We start from the raw sequence: 21,336 nt of genomic DNA on the forward strand, positions 1-21,336 counted from the left end.
CATTTTAAAGTTTAGAATTAATTCCAGTCTTGAATTTCATTTCGTGGATGAAAATATTTCCTTTCGTCAGAATGGTTTTCAGAAGAAATGTGACATCTCCCTCAGGTCCTTCGACCAGAGTTACGGAGTTCATTACGCACTGACCCGCTGATGCACTTGTCACGGTCTTGAGAAATAAAATGTTTTTCTATGGAATATTTAAGAAACCATAAAGATAGATTGAAATGTTTTGAAAAAGGAATTTTTTTCAAGAACAGATACGCTATTCCTACGCAAGTATTGTCAGGAGTGGGATTCGTACCCAAGCCCACAGAGTGGACGGCGACCTGAACGCAGCGCCTTAGACCGCTCGGCCATCCTGACACAGTATTAGTCTCAATGCACTACAAAATGTAATATTCATTTTAAAGTTTAGAATTAATTGCAGTCGTTAATTTCATTTCGTGGATGAAAATAGTTTCTTTCTTCAGAAGTGTTTTCAGATGCAATGTGACATCTCCCTCAGATCCTTCGACCAGAGTAACGGAGCTCATTACGCATTGACCCGCTGATGCACTTGTCACGGTCTTGAGAAATAAAATGTTTTTCGGTGGAATATTTAAGAAACCATAAAGATAGATTGAAATGTTTTGAAAAAGGAATATTTTTCAAGAACAGATACGCTATTCCTACGCAAGTATTGTCAGGAGTGGGATTCGTACCCACCCCCACATAGTGGACTGCGACCTGAACGCAGCGCCTTAGACCGCTCGGCCATCCTGGCACACTATTAGTCCCAATGCACTACAAAATGTAATATTCATTTTAAAGTTTAGAATTAATTGCAGTCGTTAATTTCATTTCATGGATGAAAATAGTTTCTTTCTTCAGAAGTGTTTTCAGATGCAATGTGACATCTATCTCAGAACATACGACCAGAGTTACGGAGTTCATTACGCATTGACCCGCTGATGCACTTGTCACGGTCTTGAGAAATAAAATGTTTTTCTATGGAATATTTAAGAAACCATAAAGATAGATTGAAATGTTTTGAAAAAGGAATTTTTTTCAAGAACAGATATGCTATTCCTACGCAAGTATTGTCAGGAGTGGGATTCGTACCCAAGCCCACAGAGTGGACGGCGACCTGAACGCAGCGCCTTAGACCGCTCGGCCATCCTGACACAGTATTAGTCCCAATGCACTACAAAATGTAATATTCATTTTAAAGTTTAGAATTAATTGCAGTCGTTAATTTCATTTCGTGGATGAAAATAGTTTCTTTCTTCAGAAGTGTTTTCAGATGCAATGTGACATCTCCCTCAGAACATACGATCAGAGTTACGTAGCTCATTACGCATTGACCCGCTGATGCACTTGTCACGGTCTTGAGAAATAAAATGTTTTTCTGTGGAATATTTAAGAAACCATAAAGATAGATTGAAATGTTTTGAAAAAGGAATTTTTTTCAAGAACAGATACGCTATTCTTACGCAAATATTGTCAGGAGTGGGATTCGAACCCACGCCCACAGAGTGGACGGCGACCTGAACACAGCGCCTTAGACCGCTCGGCCATCCTGACACAGTATTAGTCCCAATGCACTACAAAATGTAATATTCATTTTAAAGTTTAGAATTAATTGCAGTCGTTAATTTCATTTCGTGGATGAAAATAGTTTCTTTCTACAGAAGTGTTTTCAGATGCAATGTGACATCTCCCTCAGAACATACGATCAGAGTTACGTAGCTCATTACGCATTGACCCGCTGATGCACTTGTCACGGTCTTGAGAAATAAAATCTTTTTCTGTGGAATATTTAAGAAACCACAAAGTAGATTGAAATGTTTTGAAAAAGGAATTTTTTTCAAGAACAGATACGCTATTCTTACGCAAGTATTGTCAGGAGTGGGATTCGAACCCACGCCCACAGAGTGGACTGCGACCTGAACGCAGCGCCTTATACCGCTCGGCCATCCTGACACAATATCCGTCCGTATGCCCTACAAAATGTAATATTCATTTTAAAGTTTAGAATTAATTCCAGTCATGAATTTTATTTAGTGGATGAAAATATTTCCTTTCTTCAGAATGGTTTTCAGAAGAAATGTTACATCTCCCTCAGATCCTTCGACCAGAGTAACGGAGCTCATTACGCGCTGACACGCTGATGCACTTGTCATGGTCTTGAGAAATAAAATCTTTTTCTGTGGAATATTTAAGAAACCATAAAGACAGATTGAAATGTTTTGAAAAAGGAATTTTTTCAAGAACAGATACGCTATTCTTACGCAAATATTGTCAGGAGTGGGATTCGAACCCACGCCCACAGAGTGGACTGCGACCTGAATCTTGCGCCTTAGACCGCTCGGCCATCCTGACACAGTATTAGTCCCAATGCACTACAAAATGTAATATTCATTTTAAAGTTTAGAATTAATTGCAGTCGTTAATTTCATTTCGTGGATGAAAATAGTTTCTTTCTACAGAAGTGTTTTCAGATGCAATGTGACATCTCCCTCAGAACATACGATCAGAGTTACGTAGCTCATTACGCATTGACCCGCTGATGCACTTGTCACGGTCTTGAGAAATAAAATCTTTTTCTGTGGAATATTTAAGAAACCACAAAGTAGATTGAAATGTTTTGAAAAAGGAATTTTTTTCAAGAACAGATACGCTATTCTTACGCAAGTATTGTCAGGAGTGGGATTCGAACCCACGCCCACAGAGTGGACTGCGACCTGAACGCAGCGCCTTATACCGCTCGGCCATCCTGACACAATATCCGTCCGTATGCCCTACAAAATGTAATATTCATTTTAAAGTTTAGAATTAATTCCAGTCATGAATTTTATTTAGTGGATGAAAATATTTCCTTTCTTCAGAATGGTTTTCAGAAGAAATGTTACATCTCCCTCAGATCCTTCGACCAGAGTAACGGAGCTCATTACGCGCTGACACGCTGATGCACTTGTCATGGTCTTGAGAAATAAAATCTTTTTCTGTGGAATATTTAAGAAACCATAAAGACAGATTGAAATGTTTTGAAAAAGGAATTTTTTCAAGAACAGATACGCTATTCTTACGCAAATATTGTCAGGAGTGGGATTCGAACCCACGCCCACAGAGTGGACTGCGACCTGAATCTTGCGCCTTAGACCGCTCGGCCATCCTGACACAATATCCGTCCGTATGCCCTACAAAATGTAATATTCATTCTAAAGTTTAGAATTAATTCCAGTCGTGAATTTCATTTCGTGGATGAAAATATTTCCTTTCTTCAGAATGGTTTTCAGAAGAAATGTTAATTTCCCTCAGATCCTTCGACCAGAGTAACGGAGCTCATTACGCACTGACCCGCTGATGCACTTGTCACGGTCTTGAGAAATAAAATGTTTTTCTGTTGAATATTTAAGAAACCATAAAGATAGATTGAAATGTTTTGAAAAAGGAATCTTTTTCAAGAGCAGATACGCTATTCTTACGCAAGTATTGTCAGGAGTGGGATTCGAACCCACGCCCACAGAGTGGACTGCGACCTGAACGCAGCGCCTTAGACCGCTCGGCCATCCTGACACAATATCCGTCCGTATACCCTACAAAATGTAATATTCATTTTAAAGTTTAGAATTAATTCCAGTCGTGAATTTCATTTCGTGGATGAAAATAGTTTCTTTCTTCAGAAGTGTTTTCAGATGCAATGTGACATCTCCCTCAGATCCTTCGACCAGAGTTACGGAGCTGATTACGCACTGACCGCTGATGCACTTGTCACGGTCTTGAGAAATAAAATGTTTTTCTGTGGAATATTTAAGAAACCATAAAGATAGATTGAAATGTTTTGAAAAAGGAATTTTTTTCAAGAACAGATACGCTATTCTTACGCAAATATTGTCAGGAGTGGGATTCGAACCCACGCCCACAGAGTGGACTGCGACCTGAACGCAGCGCCTTAGACCGCTCGGCCATCCTGACACAATATCCGTCCGTATGCCCTACAAAATGTAATATTCATTTTAAAGTTTAGAATTAATTCCAGTCGTTAATTTCATTTCGTGGATGAAAATATTTCCTTTCGTCAGAATGGTTTTCAGAAGAAATGTGACATCTCCCTCAGATCCTTCGACCAGAGTTACGGAGCTGATTACGCACTGACCGCTGATGCACTTGTCACGGTCTTGAGAAATAAAATGTTTTTCTGTGGAATATTTAAGAAACCATAAAGATAGATTGAAATGTTTTGAAAAAGGAATTTTTTTCAAGAACAGATACGCTATTCTTACGCAAATATTGTCAGGAGTGGGATTCGAACCCACGCCCACAGAGTGGACGGCGACCTGAACACAGCGCCTTAGACCGCTCGGCCATCCTGACACAGTATTAGTCCCAATGCACTACAAAATGTAATATTCATTTTAAAGTTTAGAATTAATTGCAGTCGTTAATTTCATTTCGTGGATGAAAATAGTTTCTTTCTACAGAAGTGTTTTCAGATGCAATGTGACATCTCCCTCAGAACATACGATCAGAGTTACGTAGCTCATTACGCATTGACCCGCTGATGCACTTGTTACGGTCTTGAGAAATAAAATGTTTTTCGGTGGAATATTTAAGAAACCATAAAGATAGATTAAAATGTTTTGAAAAAGGAATTTTTTTCAAGAACAGATACGCTATTCCTACGCAAGTATTGTCAGGAGTGGGATTCGTACCCACCCCCACATAGTGGACTGCGACCTGAACGCAGCGCCTTAGACCGCTCGGCCATCCTGACACACTATTAGTCCCAATGCACTACAAAATGTAATATTCATTTTAAAGTTTAGAATTAATTGCAGTCGTTAATTTCATTTCATGGATGAAAATAGTTTCTTTCTTCAGAAGTGTTTTCAGATGCAATGTGACATCTATCTCAGAACATACGACCAGAGTTACGGAGTTCATTACGCATTGACCCGCTGATGCACTTGTCACGGTCTTGAGAAATAAAATGTTTTTCTGTGGAATATTTAAGAAACCATAAAGATAGATTGAAATGTTTTGAAAAAGGAATTTTTTTCAAGAACAGATACGCTATTCCTACGCAAGTATTGTCAGGAGTGGGATTCGTACCCACCCTCACAGAGTGGACTGCGACCTGAACGCAGCGCCTTAGACCGCTCGGCCATCCTGACACAGTATTAGTACCAATGCACTACAAAATGTAATATTCATTTTAAAGTTTAGAATTAATTGCAGTCGTTAATTTCATTTCGTGGATGAAAATAGTTTCTTTCTACAGAAGTGTTTTCAGATGCAATGTGACATCTCCCTCAGAACATACGATCAGAGTTACGTAGCTCATTACGCATTGACCCGCTGATGCACTTGTCACGGTCTTGAGAAATAAAATCTTTTTCTGTGGAATATTTAAGAAACCACAAAGTAGATTGAAATGTTTTGAAAAAGGAATTTTTTTCAAGAACAGATACGATATTCTTACGCAAGTATTGTCAGGAGTGGGATTCGAACCCACGCCCACAGAGTGGACTGCGACCTGAACGCAGCGCCTTAGACCGCTCGGCCATCCTGACACAATATCCGTCCGTATGCCCTACAAAATGTAATATTCATTTTAAAGTTTAGAATTAATTCCAGTCATGAATTTTATTTAGTGGATGAAAATATTTCCTTTCTTCAGAATGGTTTTCAGAAGAAATGTTACATCTCCCTCAGATCCTTCGGCCAGAGTAACGAAGCTCATTACGCGCTGACACGCTGATGCACTTGTCATGGTCTTGAGAAATAAAATCTTTTTCTGTGGAATATTTAAGAAACCATAAAGACAGATTGAAATGTTTTGAAAAAGGAATTTTTTCAAGAACAGATACGCTATTCTTACGCAAATATTGTCAGGAGTGGGATTCGAACCCACGCCCACAGAGTGGACTGCGACCTGAATCTAGCGCCTTAGACCGCTCGGCCATCCTGACACAATATCCGTCCGTATGCCCTACAAAATGTAATATTCATTTTAAAGTTTAGAATTAATTCCAGTCGTGAATTTCATTTCGTGGATGAAAATATTTCCTTTCTTCAGAATGGTTTTCAGAAGAAATGTTAATTTCCCTCAGATCCTTCGACCAGAGTAACGGAGCTCATTACGCACTGACCCGCTGATGCACTTGTCACGGTCTTGAGAAATGAAATGTTTTTCTGTTGAATATTTAAGAAACCATAAAGATAGATTGAAATGTTTTGAAAAAGGAATCTTTTTCAAGAACAGATACGCTATTCTTACGCAAGTATTGTCAGAAGTGGGATTCGAACCCACGCCCACAGAGTGGACTGCGACCTGAACGCAGCGCCTTAGACCGCTCGGCCATCCTGACACAATATCCGTCCGTATACCCTACAAAATGTAATATTCATTTTAAAGTTTAGAATTAATTCCAGTCGTGAATTTCATTTCGTGGATGAAAATAGTTTCTTTCTTCAGAAGTGTTTTCAGATGCAATGTGACATCTCCCTCAGATCCTTCGACCAGAGTTACGGAGCTGATTACGCACTGACCCGCTGATGCACTTGTCACGGTCTTGAGAAATAAAATGTTTTTCTGTGGAATATTTAAGAAACCATAAAAATAGATTGAAATGTTTTGAAAAAGGAATTTTTTTCAAGAACAGATACGCTATTCTTACGCAAATATTGTCAGGAGTGGGATTCGAACCCACGCCCACAGAGTGGACTGCGACCTGAACGCAGCGCCTTAGACCGCTCGGCCATCCTGACACAATATCCGTCCGTATGCCCTACAAAATGTAATATTCATTTTAAAGTTTAGAATTAATTCCAGTCGTGAATTTCATTTCGTGGATGAAAATATTTCCTTTCTTCAGAATGGTTTTTAGAAGAAATGTTAATTTCCCTCAGATCCTTCGACCAGAGTAACGGAGCTCATTACGCAATGACCCGCTGATGCACTTGTCACGGTCTTGAGAAATGAAATGTTTTTCTGTTGAATATTTAAGAAACCATAAAGATAGATTGAAATGTTTTGAAAAAGGAATCTTTTTCAAGAACAGATACGCTATTCTTACGCAAGTATTGTCAGAAGTGGGATTCGAACCCACGCCCACAGAGTGGACTGCGACCTGAACGCAGCGCCTTAGACCGCTCGGACATCCTGACACAATATCCGTCCGTATACCCTACAAAATGTAATATTCATTTTAAAGTTTAGAATTAATTCCAGTCGTGAATTTCATTTCGTGGATGAAAATAGTTTCTTTCTTCAGAAGTGTTTTCAGATGCAATGTGACATCTCCCTCAGATCCTTCGACCAGAGTTACGGAGCTGATTACGCACTGACCCGCTGATGCACTTGTCACGGTCTTGAGAAATAAAATGTTTTTCTTTGGAATATTTAAGAAACCATAAAGATAGATTGAAATGTTTTGAAAAAGGAATTTTTTTCAAGAACAGATACGCTATTCTTACGCAAATATTGTCAGGAGTGGGATTCGAACCCACGCCCACAGAGTGGACTGCGACCTGAACGCAGCGCCTTAGACCGCTCGGCCATCCTGACACAATATCCGTCCGTATGCCCTACAAAATGTAATATTCATTTTAAAGTTTAGAATTAATTCCAGTCTTGAATTTCATTTCGTGGATGAAAATATTTCCTTTCGTCAGAATGGTTTTCAGAAGAAATGTGACATCTCCCTCAGAACATACGATCAGAGTTACGTAGCTCATTACGCATTGACCCGCTGATGCACTTGTCACGGTCTTGAGAAATAAAATGTTTTTCTGTGGAATATTTAAGAAACCATAAAGATAGATTGAAATGTTTTGAAAAAGGAATTTTTTTCAAGAACAGATACGCTATTCCTACGCAAGTATTGTCAGGAGTGGGATTCGTACCCACCCCCACAGAGTGGACTGCGACCTGAACGCAGCGCCTTAGACCGCTCGGCCATCCTGACACAGTATTAGTCCCAATGCACTACAAAATGTAATATTCATTTTAAAGTTTAGAATTAATTGCAGTCGTTAATTTCATTTCGTGGATGAAAATAGTTTCTTTCTACAGAAGTGTTTTCAGATGCAATGTGACATCTATCTCAGAACATACGACCAGAGTTACGGAGTTCATTACGCATTGACCCGCTGATGCACTTGTCACGGTCTTGAGAAGTAAAATGTTTTTCTGTGGAATATTTAAGAAACCATAAAGATAGATTGAAATGTTTTGAAAAAGGAATTTTTTTCAAGAACAGATACGCTATTCCTACGCAAGTATTGTCAGGAGTGGGATTCGTACCCACCCCCACAGAGTGGACTGCGACCTGAACGCAGCGCCTTAGACCGCTCGGCCATCCTGACACAGTATTAGTCCCAATGCACTACAAAATGTAATATTTATTTTAAAGTTTAGAATTAATTGCAGTCGTTAATTTCATTTCGTGGATGAAAATAGTTTCTTTCTACAGAAGTGTTTTCAGATGCAATGTGACATCTCCCTCAGAACATACGATCAGAGTTACGTAGCTCATTACGCATTGACCCGCTGATGCACTTGTCACGGTCTTGAGAAATAAAATGTTTTTCTGTGGAATATTTAAGAAACCATAAAGATAGATTGAAATGTTTTGAAAAAGGAATTTTTTTTCAAGAACAGATACGCTATTCTTACGCAAATATTGTCAGGACTGGGATTCGAACCCACGCCCACAGAGTGGACGGCGACCTGAACGCAGCGCCTTAGACCGCTCGGCCATCCTGACACAGTATTAGTCCCAATGCACTACAAAATGTAATATTCATTTTAAAGTTTAGAATTAATTCCAGTCGTTAATTTCATTTCGTGGATGAAAATAGTTTCTTTCTTCAGAAGTGTTTTCAGAAGCAATATGACATCTCAATCAGAACTTAAGATCAGATTTACGAAGTTCATTACGCACTGACCCGGTGATGCACTTGTCACGGTCTTGAAAAATAAAATGTTTATCTGTGGAATATTTAAGAAACCATAAAGATAGATTGAAATAGGAATTTTTTTCAAGAACAGATACGCTATGTGTACTCAAAGATTGTCAGGAGTGGGATTCGAACCCACGCCCACAGAGTGGACTGCGACCGAAACGAAGCACCTTGACCGCTCGGCCATCCTGACATAGTATAAATACGTATGCACTACAAAATGTAATATTCATTTTAAAGTTTAGAATTAATTCCAGTCGTTAATTTCATTTCGTGGATGAAAATATTTTCTTTCTTCAGAAGTGTTTTCGGAAGAAATGTGACATCTCCCTCAGATCCTTCGACCAGAGTTACGGAGCTCATTACGCACTGACCCGCTGATAAACTTGTCACGGTCTTGAGAAATAAAATGTTTTTCTGTGGAATATTTAAGAAACCATAAAGATAGATAAAAATGTTTTGAAATAGGAATTTTTTTCAAGAACAGATAAACTATTCTTTCGCAAACATTGTAAGGAGTGGGATTCGAACCCACGCCCACAGAGTGGACTGCGACCTGAACGCAGCGCCTTAGACCGCTCGGCCATCCTGACACAGCGTAAGTCCGTATGCACTACAAAATGTAATATTCATTTTAAAGTTTAGAATTAATTCCAGTCGTTAATTTCATTTCGTGGATGAAAATATTTTCTTTCTTCAGAAGTGTTTTCAGAAGAAATGTGACATCTCCCTCAGATCCTTCGACCCGAGTTACGAAGCTCATTACGCACTGACCCGCTGATGCATTTGTCACGGTCTTAAGAAATAATATCTTTTTCTGTGGAATATTTAAGAAACCATAAAGATAGATTGAAATGTTTTGAAAACGGAATTTTTTTCAAGAACAGATACGCAATTCTTACGCAAATATTGTCAGGAGTGGGATTCGAACCCACGTCCACAGAGTGGATATCGACCTGAACGCAGCGCCTTAGACCGCTCGGCCATCCTGACACAGTATCAGTCCCTATGCCCTACAAAATTTAATATTCTTTTTAAAGTTTAGAATTAATCCCAGTCGTTAATTGCATTTCGTGGATGAAAATAGTTTCTTTCTTCAGAATTGTTTTCAGATGCAATGTGACATCTCCCTCAGAACATACGATCAGAGTTACGTAGCTCATTACGCATTGACGCGCTGATGCACTTGTCACGGTCTTGAGAAATAAAATGTTTTTCTGTGGAATATTTAAGAAACTATAAAGATAGATTGAAATGTTTTGAAAAGGAATTTTTTTCAAGAACAGATACACTATTCTTACGCAAATATTGTCAGGAGTGGGATTCGAACCCCCGCCCACAGAGTGGACTGCGACCTGAACGCAGCGCCTTAGACCGCTCGGCCATCCTGACACAGTGTTAGTCCCAATGCACTACAAAATGTAATATTCATTTTAAAGTTTAGAATTAATTCCAGTCGTTAATTTCATTTCGTGGATGAAAATATTTCCTTTCTTCAGAATGGTTTTCAGAAGAAATGTTACATCTCCCTCAGATCCTTCGACCAGAGTTACGGAGCTCATTACGCACTGACCCGCTGATGCACTTGTCATGGTCTTGAGAAATAAAATGGTTTTCTGTGGAATATTTAAGAAACCATAAAGATAGATTGAAATGTTTTGAAAAAGGAATTTTTTTCAAGAACAGATACGCTATTCTTACGCAAATATTGTCAGGAGTGGGATTCGAACCCACGCCCACAGCGTGGACTGCGACCTGAACGCAGCGCCTTAGACCGCTCGGCCATCCTGACACAATATCCGACCGTATGCCCTACAAAATGTAATATTCATTTTAAAGTTTAGAATTAATCCCAGTCGTTAATTGCATTTCGTGGATGAAAATAGTTTCTTTCTTCAGAAGTGTTTTCAGATGCAATGTGACATCTCCCTCAGATCCTTCGACCAGAGTAACGGACCTCATTACGCACTGATCCGCTGATGCACTTGTCACGGCCTTGAGAAATAAAATGTTTTTCTGTGGAATATTTAAGAAACCATAAAGATAGATTGAAATGTTTTGAAAAAGGAATTTTTTTCAAGAACAGATACGCTATTCTTACGCAAATATTGTCAGGAGTGGGATTCGAACCCACGCCCACAGCGTGGACTGCGACCTGAACGCAGCGCCTTAGACCGCTCGGCCATCCTGACACAATATCCGACCGTATGCCCTACAAAATGTAATATTCATTTTAAAGTTTAGAATTAATCCCAGTCGTTAATTGCATTTCGTGGATGAAAATAGTTTCTTTCTTCAGAAGTGTTTTCAGATGCAATGTGACATCTCCCTCAGAACATACAATCAGAGTTACGTAGCTCATTACGCATTGACCCGCTGATGCACTTGTCACGGTCTTGAGAAATAAAATGTTTTTCTGTGGAATATTTAAGAAACCATAAAGATAGATTGAAATGTTTTGAAAAATGACTTTTTTTCAAGAACAGATACGCTATTCTTACGCAAATATTGTCAGGAGTGGGATTTGAACCCACGCCCACAGAGTGGACTGCGACCTGAACGCAGCGGCTTAGACCCCTCGGCCATCCTGACACAATATCCGTCCGTATGCCCTACAAAATGTAATATTCATTTTAAAGTTTAGAATTAATTCCAGTCGTGAATTTCATTTCGTGGATGAAAATAGTTTCTTTGTTCAGAAGTGTTTTCAGAAGAAATGTTACATCTTCCTCAGATATTTCGACCAGAGTTACGGAGCTCATTACGCACTGACCCGCTGATGCACTTGTCATGGTCTTGAGAAATAAAATGTTTTTCTGTGGAATATTTAAGAAACCATAAAGATAGATTGAAATGTTTTGAAAAAGGAATTTTTTTCAAGAACACATACGCTATTCTTACGCAAATATTGTCAGGAGTGGGATTCGAACCCACGCCCACAGCGTGGACTGCGACCTGAACGCAGCGCCTTAGACCGCTCGGCCATCCTGACACAATATCCGACCGTATGCCCTACAAAATGTAATATTCATTTTAAAGTTTAGAATTAATCCCAGTCGTTAATTGCATTTCGTGGATGAAAATAGTTTCTTTCTTCAGAAGTGTTTTCAGAAGAAATGTTACATCTCCCTCAGATATTTCGACCAGAGTTACGGAGCTCATTACGCACTGACCCGCTGATGCACTTGTCATGGTCTTGAGAAATACAATGTTTTTCTGTGGAATATTTAAGAAACCATAAATATAGATTGAAATGTTTTGAAAAAGGAATTTTTTTCAAGAACACATACGCTATTCTTACGCAAATATTGTCAGGAGTGGGATTCGAACCCACGCCCACAGAGTGGACTGCGACTTGAACGCAGCGCCTTAGACCCCTCGGCCATCCTGACACAATATCCGTCCGTATGCCCTACAAAATGTAATATTCATTTTAAAGTTTAGAATTAATTCCAGTCGTGAATTTCATTTCGTGGATGAAAATAGTTTCTTTCTTCAGAAGTGTTTTCAGAAGAAATGTTACATCTCCCTCAGATATTTCGACCTTAGTTACGGAGCTCATTACGCACTGACCCGCTGATGCACTTGTCACGGTGTTGAGAAATAAAATGTTTTTCTGTGGAATATTTAAGAAACCATAAAGATAGATTGAAATGTTTTGAAAAAGGAATTTTTTTCAAGAACAGATACGCTATTCTTACGCAAATATTGTCAGGAGTGGGATTCGAACCCACGCCCACAGAGTGGACTGCGACATGAACGCAGCGCCTTAGACCGCTCGGCCATCCTGACACAGTATCAGTCCCTATGCCCTACAAAATTTAATATTCATTTTAAAGTTTAGAATTAATCCCAGTCGTGAATTTCATTTCGTGGATGAAAATAGTTTCTTTCTTCAGAAGTGTTTTCAGAAGAAATGTTACATCTCCCTCAGATATTTCGACCAGAGTTACGGAGCTTATTACGCACTGACCCGCTGATGCACTTGTCACGGTGTTGAGAAATAAAATGTTTTTCTGTGAAATATTTAAGAAACCATAAAGATAGATTGAAATGTTTTGAAAAAGGAATTTTTTTCAAGAACAGATACGCTATTCTTACGCAAATATTGTCAGGAGTGGGATTCGAACCCACGCCCACAGAGTGGACTGCGACCTGAACGCAGCGCCTTAGACCGCTCGGCCATCCTTACACAGTATTAGTCCCAATGCACTACAAAATGTAATATTCATTTTAAAGTTTAGAATTAATTCCAGTCGTTAATTTCATTTCGTGGATGAAAATATTTCCTTTCTTCAGAATGGTTTTCAGAAGAAATGTTACATCTCCCTCAGATCCTTCGACCAGAGTTACGAAGCTCATTACGCACTGACCCGCTGATGCACTTGTCATGGTCTTGAGAAATAAAATGTTTTTCTGTGGAATATTTAAGAAACCATAAAGATAGATTGAAATGTTTTGAAAAAGGAATTTTTTTCAAGAACACATACGCTATTCTTACGCAAATATTGTCAGGAGTGGGATTCGAACCCACGCCCACAGCGTGGACTGCGACCTGAACGCAGCGCCTTAGACCGCTCGGCCATCCTGACACAATATCCGACCGTATGCCCTACAAAATGTAATATTCATTTTAAAGTTTAGAATTAATTCCAGTCGATAATTTCATTTCGTGGATGAAAATATTTTCTTTCTTCAGAATGGTTTTCAGAAGAAATGTTACATCTCCCTCAGATATTTCGACCAGAGTTACGGAGCTCATTACGCACTGACCCGCTGATGCACTTGTCACGGTGTTGAGAAATAAAATGTTTTTCTGTGGAATATTTAAGAAACCATAAAGATAGATTGAAATGTTTTGAAAAAGGAATTTTTTTCAAGAACAGATACGCTATTCTTACGCAAATATTGTCAGGAGTGGGATTCGAACCCACGCCCACAGAGTGGACTGCGACATGAACGCAGCGCCTTAGACCGCTCGGCCATCCTGACACAGTATCAGTCCCTATGCCCTACAAAATTTAATATTCATTTTAAAGTTTAGAATTAATCCCAGTCGTGAATTTCATTTCGTGGATGAAAATAGTTTCTTTCTTCAGAAGTGTTTTCAGAAGAAATGTTACATCTCCCTCAGATATTTCGACCAGAGTTACGGAGCTTATTACGCACTGACCCGCTGATGCACTTGTCACGGTGTTGAGAAATAAAATGTTTTTCTGTGGAATATTTAAGAAACCATAAAGATAGATTGAAATGTTTTGAAAAAGGAATTTTTTTCAAGAACAGATACGCTATTCTTACGCAAATATTGTCAGGAGTGGGATTCGAACCCACGCCCACAGAGTGGACTGCGACCTGAACGCAGCGCCTTAGACCGCTCGGCCATCCTGACACAGTATTAGTCCCAATGCACTACAAAATGTAATATTCATTTTAAAGTTTAGAATTAATTCCAGTCGTTAATTTCATTTCGTGGATGAAAATATTTCCTTTCTTCAGAATGGTTTTCAGAAGAAATGTTACATCTCCCTCAGATCCTTCGACCAGAGTTACGGAGCTCATTACGCACTGACCCGCTGATGCACTTGTCATGGTCTTGAGAAATAAAATGTTTTTCTGTGGAATATTTAAGAAACCATAAAGATAGATTGAAATGTTTTGAAAAAGGAATTTTTTTCAAGAACACATACGCTATTCTTACGCAAATATTGTCAGGAGTGGGATTCGAACCCACGCCCACAGAGTGGACTGCGACCTGAACGCAGCGCCTTAGACCCCTCGGCCATCCTGACACAATATCCGTCCGTATGCCCTACAAAATGTAATATTCATTTTAAAGTTTAGAATTAATTCCAGTCGTGAATTTCATTTCGTGGATGAAAATAGTTTCTTTCTTCAGAAGTGTTTTCAGAAGAAATGTTACATCTCCCTCAGATATTTCGACCAGAGTTACGGAGCTCATTACGCACTGACCCGCTGATGCACTTGTCACGGTGTTGAGAAATAAAATGTTTTTCTGTGGAATATTTAAGAAACCATAAAGATAGATTGAAATGTTTTGAAAAAGGAATTTTTTTCAAGAACAGATACGCTATTCTTACGCAAATATTGTCAGGAGTGGGATTCGAACCCACGCCCACAGAGTGGACTGCGACAAGAACGCAGCGCCTTAGACCGCTCGGCCATCCTGACACAGTATTAGTCCCAATGCACTACAAAATGTAATATTCATTTTAAAGTTTAGAATTAATTCCAGTCGTTAATTTCATTTCGTGGATGAAAATATTTCCTTTCTTCAGAATGGTTTTCAGAAGAAATGTTACATCTCCCTCAGATCCTTCGACCAGAGTTACGGAGCTCATTACGCACTGACCCGCTGATGCACTTGTCATGGTCTTGAGAAATAAAATGTTTTTCTGTGGAATATTTAAGAAACCATAAAGATAGATTGAAATGTTTTGAAAAAGGAATTTTTTTCAAGAACACATACGCTATTCTTACGCAAATATTGTCAGGAGTGGGATTCGAACCCACGCCCACAGAGTGGACTGCGACCTGAACGCAGCGCCTTAGACCCCTCGGCCATCCTGACACAATATCCGTCCGTATGCCCTACAAAATGTAATATTCATTTTAAAGTTTAGAATTAATTCCAGTCGTGAATTTCATTTCGTGGATGAAAATAGTTTCTTTCTTCAGAAGTGTTTTCAGAAGAAATGTTACATCTCCCTCAGATATTTCGACCAGAGTTACGGAGCTCATTACGCACTGACCCGCTGATGCACTTGTCACGGTGTTGAGAAATAAAATGTTTTTCTGTGGAATATTTAAGAAACCATAAAGATAGATTGAAATGTTTTGAAAAAGGAATTTTTTCCAAGAACAGATACGCTATTCTTACGCAAATATTGTCAGGAGTGGGATTCGAACCCACGCCCACAGAGTGGACTGCGACCTGAACGCAGCGCCTTAGACCGCTCGGCCATCCTGACACAATATCCGTCCGTATGCCCTACAAAATGTAATATTCATTTTAAAGTTTAGAATTAATTCCAGCCGTGAATTTCATTTAGTGGATGAAAATATTTCCTTTCTTCAGAATGGTTTTCAGAAGAAATGTTACATCTCCCTCAGATCCTTCGACCAGAGTAACGGAGCTCATTACGCACTGACCCGCTGATGCACTTGTCACGGTCTTGAGAAATAAAATGTTTTTCTGTGGAATATTTAAGAAACCATAAAGATAGATTGAAATGTTTTGAAAAAGGAATTTTTTTCAAGAACAGAAACGCTATTCTTACGCAAATATTGTCAGGAGTGGGATTTGAACCCACGCCTACAGAGTGGACTGCGACCTGAACGCAGCGCCTTAGACCGCTCGGCCATCCTGACACAGTATTAGTCCCAATGCACTACAAAATGTAATATTCATTTTAAAGTTTAGAATTAATTCCAGTCGTTAATTTCATTTCGTGGATGAAAATAGTTTCTTTCTTCAGAAGTGTTTTCAGATGCAATGTGACATCTCCCTCAGATCCTTCGACCAGAGTTACGGAGCTCATTACGCACTGACCCGCTGATGCACTTGTCACGGTCTTGAGAAATAAAATGTTTTTCTGTGGAATATTTAAGAAACCATAAAGATAGATTGAAATAGGAATTTTTTTCAAGAACAGATACGCTATTTGTTCTCAAAGATTGTCATTAGTGGGATTCGAACAAACGCCCACAGAGTGGACTGCGGCCTAAACGAAGCGGCTTAGGACGTTCGGCCATCCTGACATAGTATAAATACGTATGCACAACAAAATGTAATATTCATTTTAAAGTTTAGAATTAATTCCAGTCGTTAATTTCATTTCGTGGATGAAAAAATTTTCTTTCTTCAGAAGTGATGTGACATCTCCCTCACAACTTACGAGCAGAGTTACGGAGCTCATTACGCATTGACCCGCTGATGCACTTGTCAGGGTCTTGAGAAATAAAATGTTTTTGTGTGGAATATTTAAGAAACCATAAAGATAGATAAAAATGTTTTGAAAAAGGAGTTTTTTTAAAGAACAGATACGCTATTCTTACGCAAATATTGTCAGGAGTGGGATTCGAACCCACGCCCACAGAGTGGACTGCGACCTGAACGCAGCACCTTAGACCGCTCGGCCATCCTGACACATTATCCGTCTGTATGCCCTACAAAATGTAATATTTATTTTAAAGTTTAGAATTAATTCCAGTCGTGAATTTCATTTCGTGGATGAAAATATTTCCTTTCTTCAGAATGGTTTTCAGAAGAAATGTGACATCTCTCTCAGATCATTCGACCAGAGTTACGGAGCTCATAACGCACTGACCCGCTGATGCACTTGCACGGTCTTGAGAAATAAAATCTTTTTCTGTGGAATATTTAAGAAACCACAAAGTAGATTGAAATGTTTTGATAAAATAATTTTTTTCAAGAACAGATACGCTATTCTTACGCAAGTATTGTCAGGAGTGGGATTCGAACCCACGCCCACAGAGTGGACTCCGACCTGAACGCAGCGCCTTAGACCGCTCGGCCATCCTGACACAATATCCGTCCGTATGCCCTACAAAATGTAATATTCATTTTAAAGTTTAGAATTAATTCCAGTCATGAATTTTATTTAGTGGATGAAAATATTTCCTTTCTTCAGAATGGTTTTCAGAAGAAATGTTACATCTCCCTCAGATCCTTCGACCAGAGTAACGGAGCTGATTACGCACTGACCCGCTGATGCACTTGTCACGGTCTTGAGAAATAAAATGTTTTTCTGTGGAATATTTAAGAAACCATAAAGATAGATTGAAATGTTTTGAAAAAGGAATTTTTTTCAAGAACAGATACGCTATTCTTACGCAAATATTGTCAGGAGTGGGATTCGAACCCACGCCCACAGAGTGGACTGCGACCTGAACGCAGCGCCTTAGACCGCTCGGCCATCCTGACACAATATCCGTCCGTATGCCCTACAAAATGTAATATTCATTTTAAAGTTTAGAATTAATTCCAGTCGTGAATTTCATTTCGTGGATGAAAATATTTCCTTTCTTCAGAATGGTTTTCAGAAGAAATGTTACATTTCCCTCAGATCCTTCGACCAGAGTTACGGAGCTCATTACGCACTGACCCGCTGATGCACTTGTCACGGTCTTGAGAAATAAAATGTTTTTCTGTGGAATATTTAAGAAACCATAAAGATAGATTGAAATGTTTTGAAAAAGGAATTTTTTTCAAGAACAGATACGCTATTCTTACGCAAATATTGTCAGGAGTGGGATTCGAACCCACGCCCACAGAGTGGACTGCGACCTGAACGCAGCGCCTTAGACCGCTCGGCCATTCTGACACAATATCCGTCCGTATACCCTACAAAATGTAATATTCATTTTAAAGTTTAGAATTAATTCCAGTCGTGAATTTCATTTCGTGGATGAAAATATTTCCTTTCTTCAGAATGGTTTTCAGAAGAAATGTGACATCTCTCTCAGATCATTCGACCAGAGTTACGGAGCTCATAACGCACTGACCCGCTGATGCACTTGCACGGTCTTGAGAAATAAAATCTTTTTCTGTGGAATATTTAAGAAACCACAAAGTAGATTGAAATGTTTTGATAAAATAATTTTTTTCAAGAACAGATACGCTATTCTTACGCAAGTATTGTCAGGAGTGGGATTCGAACCCACGCCCACAGAGTGGACTCCGACCTGAACGCAGCGCCTTAGACCGCTCGGCCATCCTGACACAATATCCGTCCGTATGCCCTACAAAATGTAATATTCATTTTAAAGTTTAGAATTAATTCCAGTCATGAATTTTATTTAGTGGATGAAAATATTTCCTTTCTTCAGAATGGTTTTCAGAAGAAATGTTACATCTCCCTCAGATCCTTCGACCAGAGTAACGGAGCTGATTACGCACTGACCCGCTGATGCACTTGTCACGGTCTTGAGAAATAAAATGTTTTTCTGTGGAATATTTAAGAAACCATAAAGATAGATTGAAATGTTTTGAAAAAGGAATTTTTTTCAAGAACAGATACGCTATTCTTACGCAAATATTGTCAGGAGTGGGATTCGAACCCACGCCCACAGAGTGGACTGCGACCTGAACGCAGCGCCTTAGACCGCTCGGCCATCCTGACACAATATCCGTCCGTATGCCCTACAAAATGTAATATTCATTTTAAAGTTTAGAATTAATTCCAGTCGTGAATTTCATTTCGTGGATGAAAATATTTCCTTTCTTCAGAATGGTTTTCAGAAGAAATGTTACATTTCCCTCAGATCCTTCGACCAGAGTTACGGAGCTCATTACGCACTGACCCGCTGATGCACTTGTCACGGTCTTGAGAAATAAAATGTTTTTCTGTGGAATATTTAAGAAACCATAAAGATAGATTGAAATGTTTTGAAAAAGGAATTTTTTTCAAGAACAGATACGCTATTCTTACGCAAATATTGTCAGGAGTGGGATTCGAACCCACGCCCACAGAGTGGACTGCGACCTGAACGCAGCGCCTTAGACCGCTCGGCCATTCTGACACAATATCCGTCCGTATACCCTACAAAATGTAATATTCATTTTAAAGTTTAGAATTAATTCCAGTCGTGAATTTCATTTCGTGGATGAAAATATTTCCTTTCTTCAGAATGGTTTTCAGAAGAAATGTGACATCTCCCACAGATCCGTCGACCAGAGTTACGGAGTTCATTACGCACTGACCCGCTGATGCACTTGTCACGGTCTTGAGAAATAAAATGTTTTTCTATGGAATATTTAAGAAACCATAAAGATAGATTGAAATGTTTTGAAAAAGGAATTTTTTTCAAGAACAGATACTCTATTCCTACGCAAGTATTGTCAGGAGTGGGATTCGTACCCACGCCCACAGAGTGGACTGCGACCTGAACGCAGCGCCTTAGACCGCTCGGCCATCCTGACACAGTATTAGTCCCAATGCACTACAAAATGTAATATTCATTTTAAAGTTTAGAATTAATTCCAGTCGTTAATTTCATTTCGTGGATGAAAATAGTTTCTTTCTTCAGAAGTGTTTTCAGAAGCAATATGACATCTCAATAAGAATTTAAGATCAGAGTTACGGAGTTCATTACGCACTGACCCGGTGATGCACTTGTCACGGTCTTGAGAAATAAAATGTTTTTCTGTGGAATATTTAAGAAACCATAAAGATAGATTGAAATAGGAATTTTTTTCAAGAACAGATACGCTATTTGTACTCAAAGATTGTCAGGAGTGGGATTCGAAACCACGCCCACAGAGTTGACTGCGACCTAAACGAAGCACCTTAGACCGCTCGGCCATCCTGACATAATATAAATACGTATGCACTACAAAATGTAATATTCATTTTAAAGTTTAGAATTAATTCCAGTCGTTAATTTCATTTCTTGGATGAAAATATTTTCTTTCTTCAGAAGTGTTTTCGGAAGAAATGTGACATCTCCCTCAGATCCTTCGACCAGAGTTACGGAGCTCATTACGCACTGACCCGCTGATAAACTTGTCGCGGTTTTGAGAAATAAAATGTTTTTCTGTGGAATATTTAAAAAACCATAAAGATAGATAAAAATGTTTTGAAAGAGGAATTTTTTTCAAGAACAGATAAACTATTCTTTCGCAAATATTGTAAGGAGTGGGATTCGAACCCACGCCCACAGAGTGGACTGCGACCTGAACGCAGCGCCTTAGACCGCTCGGCCATCCTGACACAGCGTAAGTCCGTATGCACTACAAAATGTAATATTCATTTTAAAGTTTAGAATTAATTCCAGTCGTTAATTTCATTTCGTGGATGAAAATATTTTCTTTCTTCAGAAGTGTTTTCAGAAGAAATGTGACATCTCCCTCAGATCCTTCGACCAGAGTTACGGAGCTCATTACGCACTGCCCCGCTGATGCATTTGTCACGGTCTTGAGAAGTAAAATCTTTTTCTGTGGAATATTTAAGAAACCATAAAGATAGATTGAAATGTTTTGAAAACGGAATTTTTCTCAAGAACAGATACGCAATTCTTACGCAAATATTGTCAGGAGTGGGATTCGAACCCACGCCCACAGAGTGGACTGCGACCTGAATGCAGCGCCTTAGACCGCTCGGCCATCCTGACACAGTATCAGTCCCTATGCCCTACAAAATTTAATATTCATTTTAAAGTTTAGAATTAATCCCAGTCGTTAATTGCATTTCGTGGATGAAAATAGTTTCTTTCTTCAGAAGTGTTTTTAGATGCAATGTGACATCTCCCTCAGAACATACGATCAGAGTTACGTAGCTCATTACGCAATGACCCGCTGATGCACTTGTCACGGTCTTGAGAAATAAAATGTTTTTCTGTGGA

The 21,336-nt window shown here is 39.1% G+C and overlaps 48 non-coding genes across 48 annotated transcripts; all 48 read right to left on the reverse strand.

Moving 5' to 3' along the window:
• Positions 1-680: 680 nt before the first annotated feature.
• Positions 681-763, reverse strand: Trnal-cag (transfer RNA leucine (anticodon CAG)). Its single transcript has one exon. It is a non-coding gene; the product is annotated as a tRNA-Leu (tRNA).
• Positions 764-1,480: 717 nt separating this feature from the next.
• Positions 1,481-1,563, reverse strand: Trnal-cag (transfer RNA leucine (anticodon CAG)). The gene has a single exon. It is a non-coding gene; the product is annotated as a tRNA-Leu (tRNA).
• Positions 1,564-1,879: 316 nt separating this feature from the next.
• On the reverse strand, positions 1,880-1,962 carry Trnal-cag (transfer RNA leucine (anticodon CAG)). The gene has a single exon. It is a non-coding gene; the product is annotated as a tRNA-Leu (tRNA).
• A 316-nt stretch (positions 1,963-2,278) lies between these two features.
• Positions 2,279-2,361, reverse strand: Trnal-cag (transfer RNA leucine (anticodon CAG)). Its single transcript is given in 2 exon segments — positions 2,279-2,313; positions 2,324-2,361. It is a non-coding gene; the product is annotated as a tRNA-Leu (tRNA).
• A 316-nt stretch (positions 2,362-2,677) lies between these two features.
• On the reverse strand, positions 2,678-2,760 carry Trnal-cag (transfer RNA leucine (anticodon CAG)). The gene has a single exon. It is a non-coding gene; the product is annotated as a tRNA-Leu (tRNA).
• Positions 2,761-3,076: 316 nt separating this feature from the next.
• Trnal-cag (transfer RNA leucine (anticodon CAG)) lies at positions 3,077-3,159 on the reverse strand. Its single transcript is given in 2 exon segments — positions 3,077-3,111; positions 3,122-3,159. It is a non-coding gene; the product is annotated as a tRNA-Leu (tRNA).
• Positions 3,160-3,475: 316 nt separating this feature from the next.
• Trnal-cag (transfer RNA leucine (anticodon CAG)) lies at positions 3,476-3,558 on the reverse strand. Its single transcript has one exon. It is a non-coding gene; the product is annotated as a tRNA-Leu (tRNA).
• A 316-nt stretch (positions 3,559-3,874) lies between these two features.
• On the reverse strand, positions 3,875-3,957 carry Trnal-cag (transfer RNA leucine (anticodon CAG)). The gene has a single exon. It is a non-coding gene; the product is annotated as a tRNA-Leu (tRNA).
• A 316-nt stretch (positions 3,958-4,273) lies between these two features.
• Trnal-cag (transfer RNA leucine (anticodon CAG)) lies at positions 4,274-4,356 on the reverse strand. The gene has a single exon. It is a non-coding gene; the product is annotated as a tRNA-Leu (tRNA).
• A 317-nt stretch (positions 4,357-4,673) lies between these two features.
• Positions 4,674-4,756, reverse strand: Trnal-cag (transfer RNA leucine (anticodon CAG)). Its single transcript has one exon. It is a non-coding gene; the product is annotated as a tRNA-Leu (tRNA).
• A 716-nt stretch (positions 4,757-5,472) lies between these two features.
• Positions 5,473-5,555, reverse strand: Trnal-cag (transfer RNA leucine (anticodon CAG)). Its single transcript has one exon. It is a non-coding gene; the product is annotated as a tRNA-Leu (tRNA).
• Positions 5,556-5,871: 316 nt separating this feature from the next.
• On the reverse strand, positions 5,872-5,954 carry Trnal-cag (transfer RNA leucine (anticodon CAG)). The gene is given in 2 exon segments: positions 5,872-5,906; positions 5,917-5,954. It is a non-coding gene; the product is annotated as a tRNA-Leu (tRNA).
• Positions 5,955-6,270: 316 nt separating this feature from the next.
• On the reverse strand, positions 6,271-6,353 carry Trnal-cag (transfer RNA leucine (anticodon CAG)). Its single transcript has one exon. It is a non-coding gene; the product is annotated as a tRNA-Leu (tRNA).
• Positions 6,354-6,670: 317 nt separating this feature from the next.
• On the reverse strand, positions 6,671-6,753 carry Trnal-cag (transfer RNA leucine (anticodon CAG)). Its single transcript has one exon. It is a non-coding gene; the product is annotated as a tRNA-Leu (tRNA).
• A 316-nt stretch (positions 6,754-7,069) lies between these two features.
• On the reverse strand, positions 7,070-7,152 carry Trnal-cag (transfer RNA leucine (anticodon CAG)). Its single transcript has one exon. It is a non-coding gene; the product is annotated as a tRNA-Leu (tRNA).
• A 317-nt stretch (positions 7,153-7,469) lies between these two features.
• Trnal-cag (transfer RNA leucine (anticodon CAG)) lies at positions 7,470-7,552 on the reverse strand. Its single transcript has one exon. It is a non-coding gene; the product is annotated as a tRNA-Leu (tRNA).
• A 317-nt stretch (positions 7,553-7,869) lies between these two features.
• On the reverse strand, positions 7,870-7,952 carry Trnal-cag (transfer RNA leucine (anticodon CAG)). Its single transcript has one exon. It is a non-coding gene; the product is annotated as a tRNA-Leu (tRNA).
• A 317-nt stretch (positions 7,953-8,269) lies between these two features.
• On the reverse strand, positions 8,270-8,352 carry Trnal-cag (transfer RNA leucine (anticodon CAG)). The gene has a single exon. It is a non-coding gene; the product is annotated as a tRNA-Leu (tRNA).
• A 318-nt stretch (positions 8,353-8,670) lies between these two features.
• Positions 8,671-8,753, reverse strand: Trnal-cag (transfer RNA leucine (anticodon CAG)). Its single transcript has one exon. It is a non-coding gene; the product is annotated as a tRNA-Leu (tRNA).
• Positions 8,754-9,060: 307 nt separating this feature from the next.
• On the reverse strand, positions 9,061-9,142 carry Trnar-ucg (transfer RNA arginine (anticodon UCG)). Its single transcript has one exon. It is a non-coding gene; the product is annotated as a tRNA-Arg (tRNA).
• Positions 9,143-9,459: 317 nt separating this feature from the next.
• Trnal-cag (transfer RNA leucine (anticodon CAG)) lies at positions 9,460-9,542 on the reverse strand. Its single transcript has one exon. It is a non-coding gene; the product is annotated as a tRNA-Leu (tRNA).
• A 317-nt stretch (positions 9,543-9,859) lies between these two features.
• Trnal-cag (transfer RNA leucine (anticodon CAG)) lies at positions 9,860-9,942 on the reverse strand. The gene is given in 2 exon segments: positions 9,860-9,895; positions 9,905-9,942. It is a non-coding gene; the product is annotated as a tRNA-Leu (tRNA).
• A 316-nt stretch (positions 9,943-10,258) lies between these two features.
• On the reverse strand, positions 10,259-10,341 carry Trnal-cag (transfer RNA leucine (anticodon CAG)). The gene has a single exon. It is a non-coding gene; the product is annotated as a tRNA-Leu (tRNA).
• Positions 10,342-10,658: 317 nt separating this feature from the next.
• Positions 10,659-10,741, reverse strand: Trnal-cag (transfer RNA leucine (anticodon CAG)). The gene has a single exon. It is a non-coding gene; the product is annotated as a tRNA-Leu (tRNA).
• A 317-nt stretch (positions 10,742-11,058) lies between these two features.
• Trnal-cag (transfer RNA leucine (anticodon CAG)) lies at positions 11,059-11,141 on the reverse strand. The gene has a single exon. It is a non-coding gene; the product is annotated as a tRNA-Leu (tRNA).
• A 317-nt stretch (positions 11,142-11,458) lies between these two features.
• Trnal-cag (transfer RNA leucine (anticodon CAG)) lies at positions 11,459-11,541 on the reverse strand. Its single transcript has one exon. It is a non-coding gene; the product is annotated as a tRNA-Leu (tRNA).
• A 317-nt stretch (positions 11,542-11,858) lies between these two features.
• Positions 11,859-11,941, reverse strand: Trnal-cag (transfer RNA leucine (anticodon CAG)). The gene has a single exon. It is a non-coding gene; the product is annotated as a tRNA-Leu (tRNA).
• Positions 11,942-12,258: 317 nt separating this feature from the next.
• Positions 12,259-12,341, reverse strand: Trnal-caa (transfer RNA leucine (anticodon CAA)). The gene has a single exon. It is a non-coding gene; the product is annotated as a tRNA-Leu (tRNA).
• Positions 12,342-12,658: 317 nt separating this feature from the next.
• Trnam-cau (transfer RNA methionine (anticodon CAU)) lies at positions 12,659-12,741 on the reverse strand. The gene has a single exon. It is a non-coding gene; the product is annotated as a tRNA-Met (tRNA).
• A 317-nt stretch (positions 12,742-13,058) lies between these two features.
• On the reverse strand, positions 13,059-13,141 carry Trnal-cag (transfer RNA leucine (anticodon CAG)). The gene has a single exon. It is a non-coding gene; the product is annotated as a tRNA-Leu (tRNA).
• Positions 13,142-13,458: 317 nt separating this feature from the next.
• Trnal-cag (transfer RNA leucine (anticodon CAG)) lies at positions 13,459-13,541 on the reverse strand. The gene has a single exon. It is a non-coding gene; the product is annotated as a tRNA-Leu (tRNA).
• Positions 13,542-13,858: 317 nt separating this feature from the next.
• On the reverse strand, positions 13,859-13,941 carry Trnam-cau (transfer RNA methionine (anticodon CAU)). The gene has a single exon. It is a non-coding gene; the product is annotated as a tRNA-Met (tRNA).
• Positions 13,942-14,258: 317 nt separating this feature from the next.
• Trnal-cag (transfer RNA leucine (anticodon CAG)) lies at positions 14,259-14,341 on the reverse strand. The gene has a single exon. It is a non-coding gene; the product is annotated as a tRNA-Leu (tRNA).
• A 317-nt stretch (positions 14,342-14,658) lies between these two features.
• On the reverse strand, positions 14,659-14,741 carry Trnal-cag (transfer RNA leucine (anticodon CAG)). The gene has a single exon. It is a non-coding gene; the product is annotated as a tRNA-Leu (tRNA).
• A 317-nt stretch (positions 14,742-15,058) lies between these two features.
• Positions 15,059-15,141, reverse strand: Trnak-cuu (transfer RNA lysine (anticodon CUU)). The gene has a single exon. It is a non-coding gene; the product is annotated as a tRNA-Lys (tRNA).
• A 317-nt stretch (positions 15,142-15,458) lies between these two features.
• On the reverse strand, positions 15,459-15,541 carry Trnal-cag (transfer RNA leucine (anticodon CAG)). The gene has a single exon. It is a non-coding gene; the product is annotated as a tRNA-Leu (tRNA).
• Positions 15,542-15,858: 317 nt separating this feature from the next.
• Trnal-cag (transfer RNA leucine (anticodon CAG)) lies at positions 15,859-15,941 on the reverse strand. Its single transcript has one exon. It is a non-coding gene; the product is annotated as a tRNA-Leu (tRNA).
• A 317-nt stretch (positions 15,942-16,258) lies between these two features.
• Positions 16,259-16,341, reverse strand: Trnal-cag (transfer RNA leucine (anticodon CAG)). The gene has a single exon. It is a non-coding gene; the product is annotated as a tRNA-Leu (tRNA).
• Positions 16,342-17,036: 695 nt separating this feature from the next.
• Trnal-cag (transfer RNA leucine (anticodon CAG)) lies at positions 17,037-17,119 on the reverse strand. The gene has a single exon. It is a non-coding gene; the product is annotated as a tRNA-Leu (tRNA).
• A 315-nt stretch (positions 17,120-17,434) lies between these two features.
• On the reverse strand, positions 17,435-17,517 carry Trnal-cag (transfer RNA leucine (anticodon CAG)). The gene has a single exon. It is a non-coding gene; the product is annotated as a tRNA-Leu (tRNA).
• A 317-nt stretch (positions 17,518-17,834) lies between these two features.
• On the reverse strand, positions 17,835-17,917 carry Trnal-cag (transfer RNA leucine (anticodon CAG)). The gene has a single exon. It is a non-coding gene; the product is annotated as a tRNA-Leu (tRNA).
• Positions 17,918-18,234: 317 nt separating this feature from the next.
• On the reverse strand, positions 18,235-18,317 carry Trnal-cag (transfer RNA leucine (anticodon CAG)). Its single transcript has one exon. It is a non-coding gene; the product is annotated as a tRNA-Leu (tRNA).
• Positions 18,318-18,632: 315 nt separating this feature from the next.
• Trnal-cag (transfer RNA leucine (anticodon CAG)) lies at positions 18,633-18,715 on the reverse strand. The gene has a single exon. It is a non-coding gene; the product is annotated as a tRNA-Leu (tRNA).
• A 317-nt stretch (positions 18,716-19,032) lies between these two features.
• On the reverse strand, positions 19,033-19,115 carry Trnal-cag (transfer RNA leucine (anticodon CAG)). The gene has a single exon. It is a non-coding gene; the product is annotated as a tRNA-Leu (tRNA).
• A 317-nt stretch (positions 19,116-19,432) lies between these two features.
• Positions 19,433-19,515, reverse strand: Trnal-cag (transfer RNA leucine (anticodon CAG)). Its single transcript has one exon. It is a non-coding gene; the product is annotated as a tRNA-Leu (tRNA).
• A 317-nt stretch (positions 19,516-19,832) lies between these two features.
• Positions 19,833-19,915, reverse strand: Trnal-cag (transfer RNA leucine (anticodon CAG)). Its single transcript has one exon. It is a non-coding gene; the product is annotated as a tRNA-Leu (tRNA).
• A 707-nt stretch (positions 19,916-20,622) lies between these two features.
• On the reverse strand, positions 20,623-20,705 carry Trnal-cag (transfer RNA leucine (anticodon CAG)). Its single transcript has one exon. It is a non-coding gene; the product is annotated as a tRNA-Leu (tRNA).
• A 317-nt stretch (positions 20,706-21,022) lies between these two features.
• Trnal-cag (transfer RNA leucine (anticodon CAG)) lies at positions 21,023-21,105 on the reverse strand. The gene has a single exon. It is a non-coding gene; the product is annotated as a tRNA-Leu (tRNA).
• Between the last annotated feature and the right edge of the window lie 231 nt (positions 21,106-21,336).

Source organism: Argiope bruennichi, chromosome 8, assembly GCF_947563725.1.
Source record: "Argiope bruennichi chromosome 8, qqArgBrue1.1, whole genome shotgun sequence".
NCBI classification, from domain to species: Eukaryota; Metazoa; Arthropoda; class Arachnida; order Araneae; family Araneidae; genus Argiope; species Argiope bruennichi.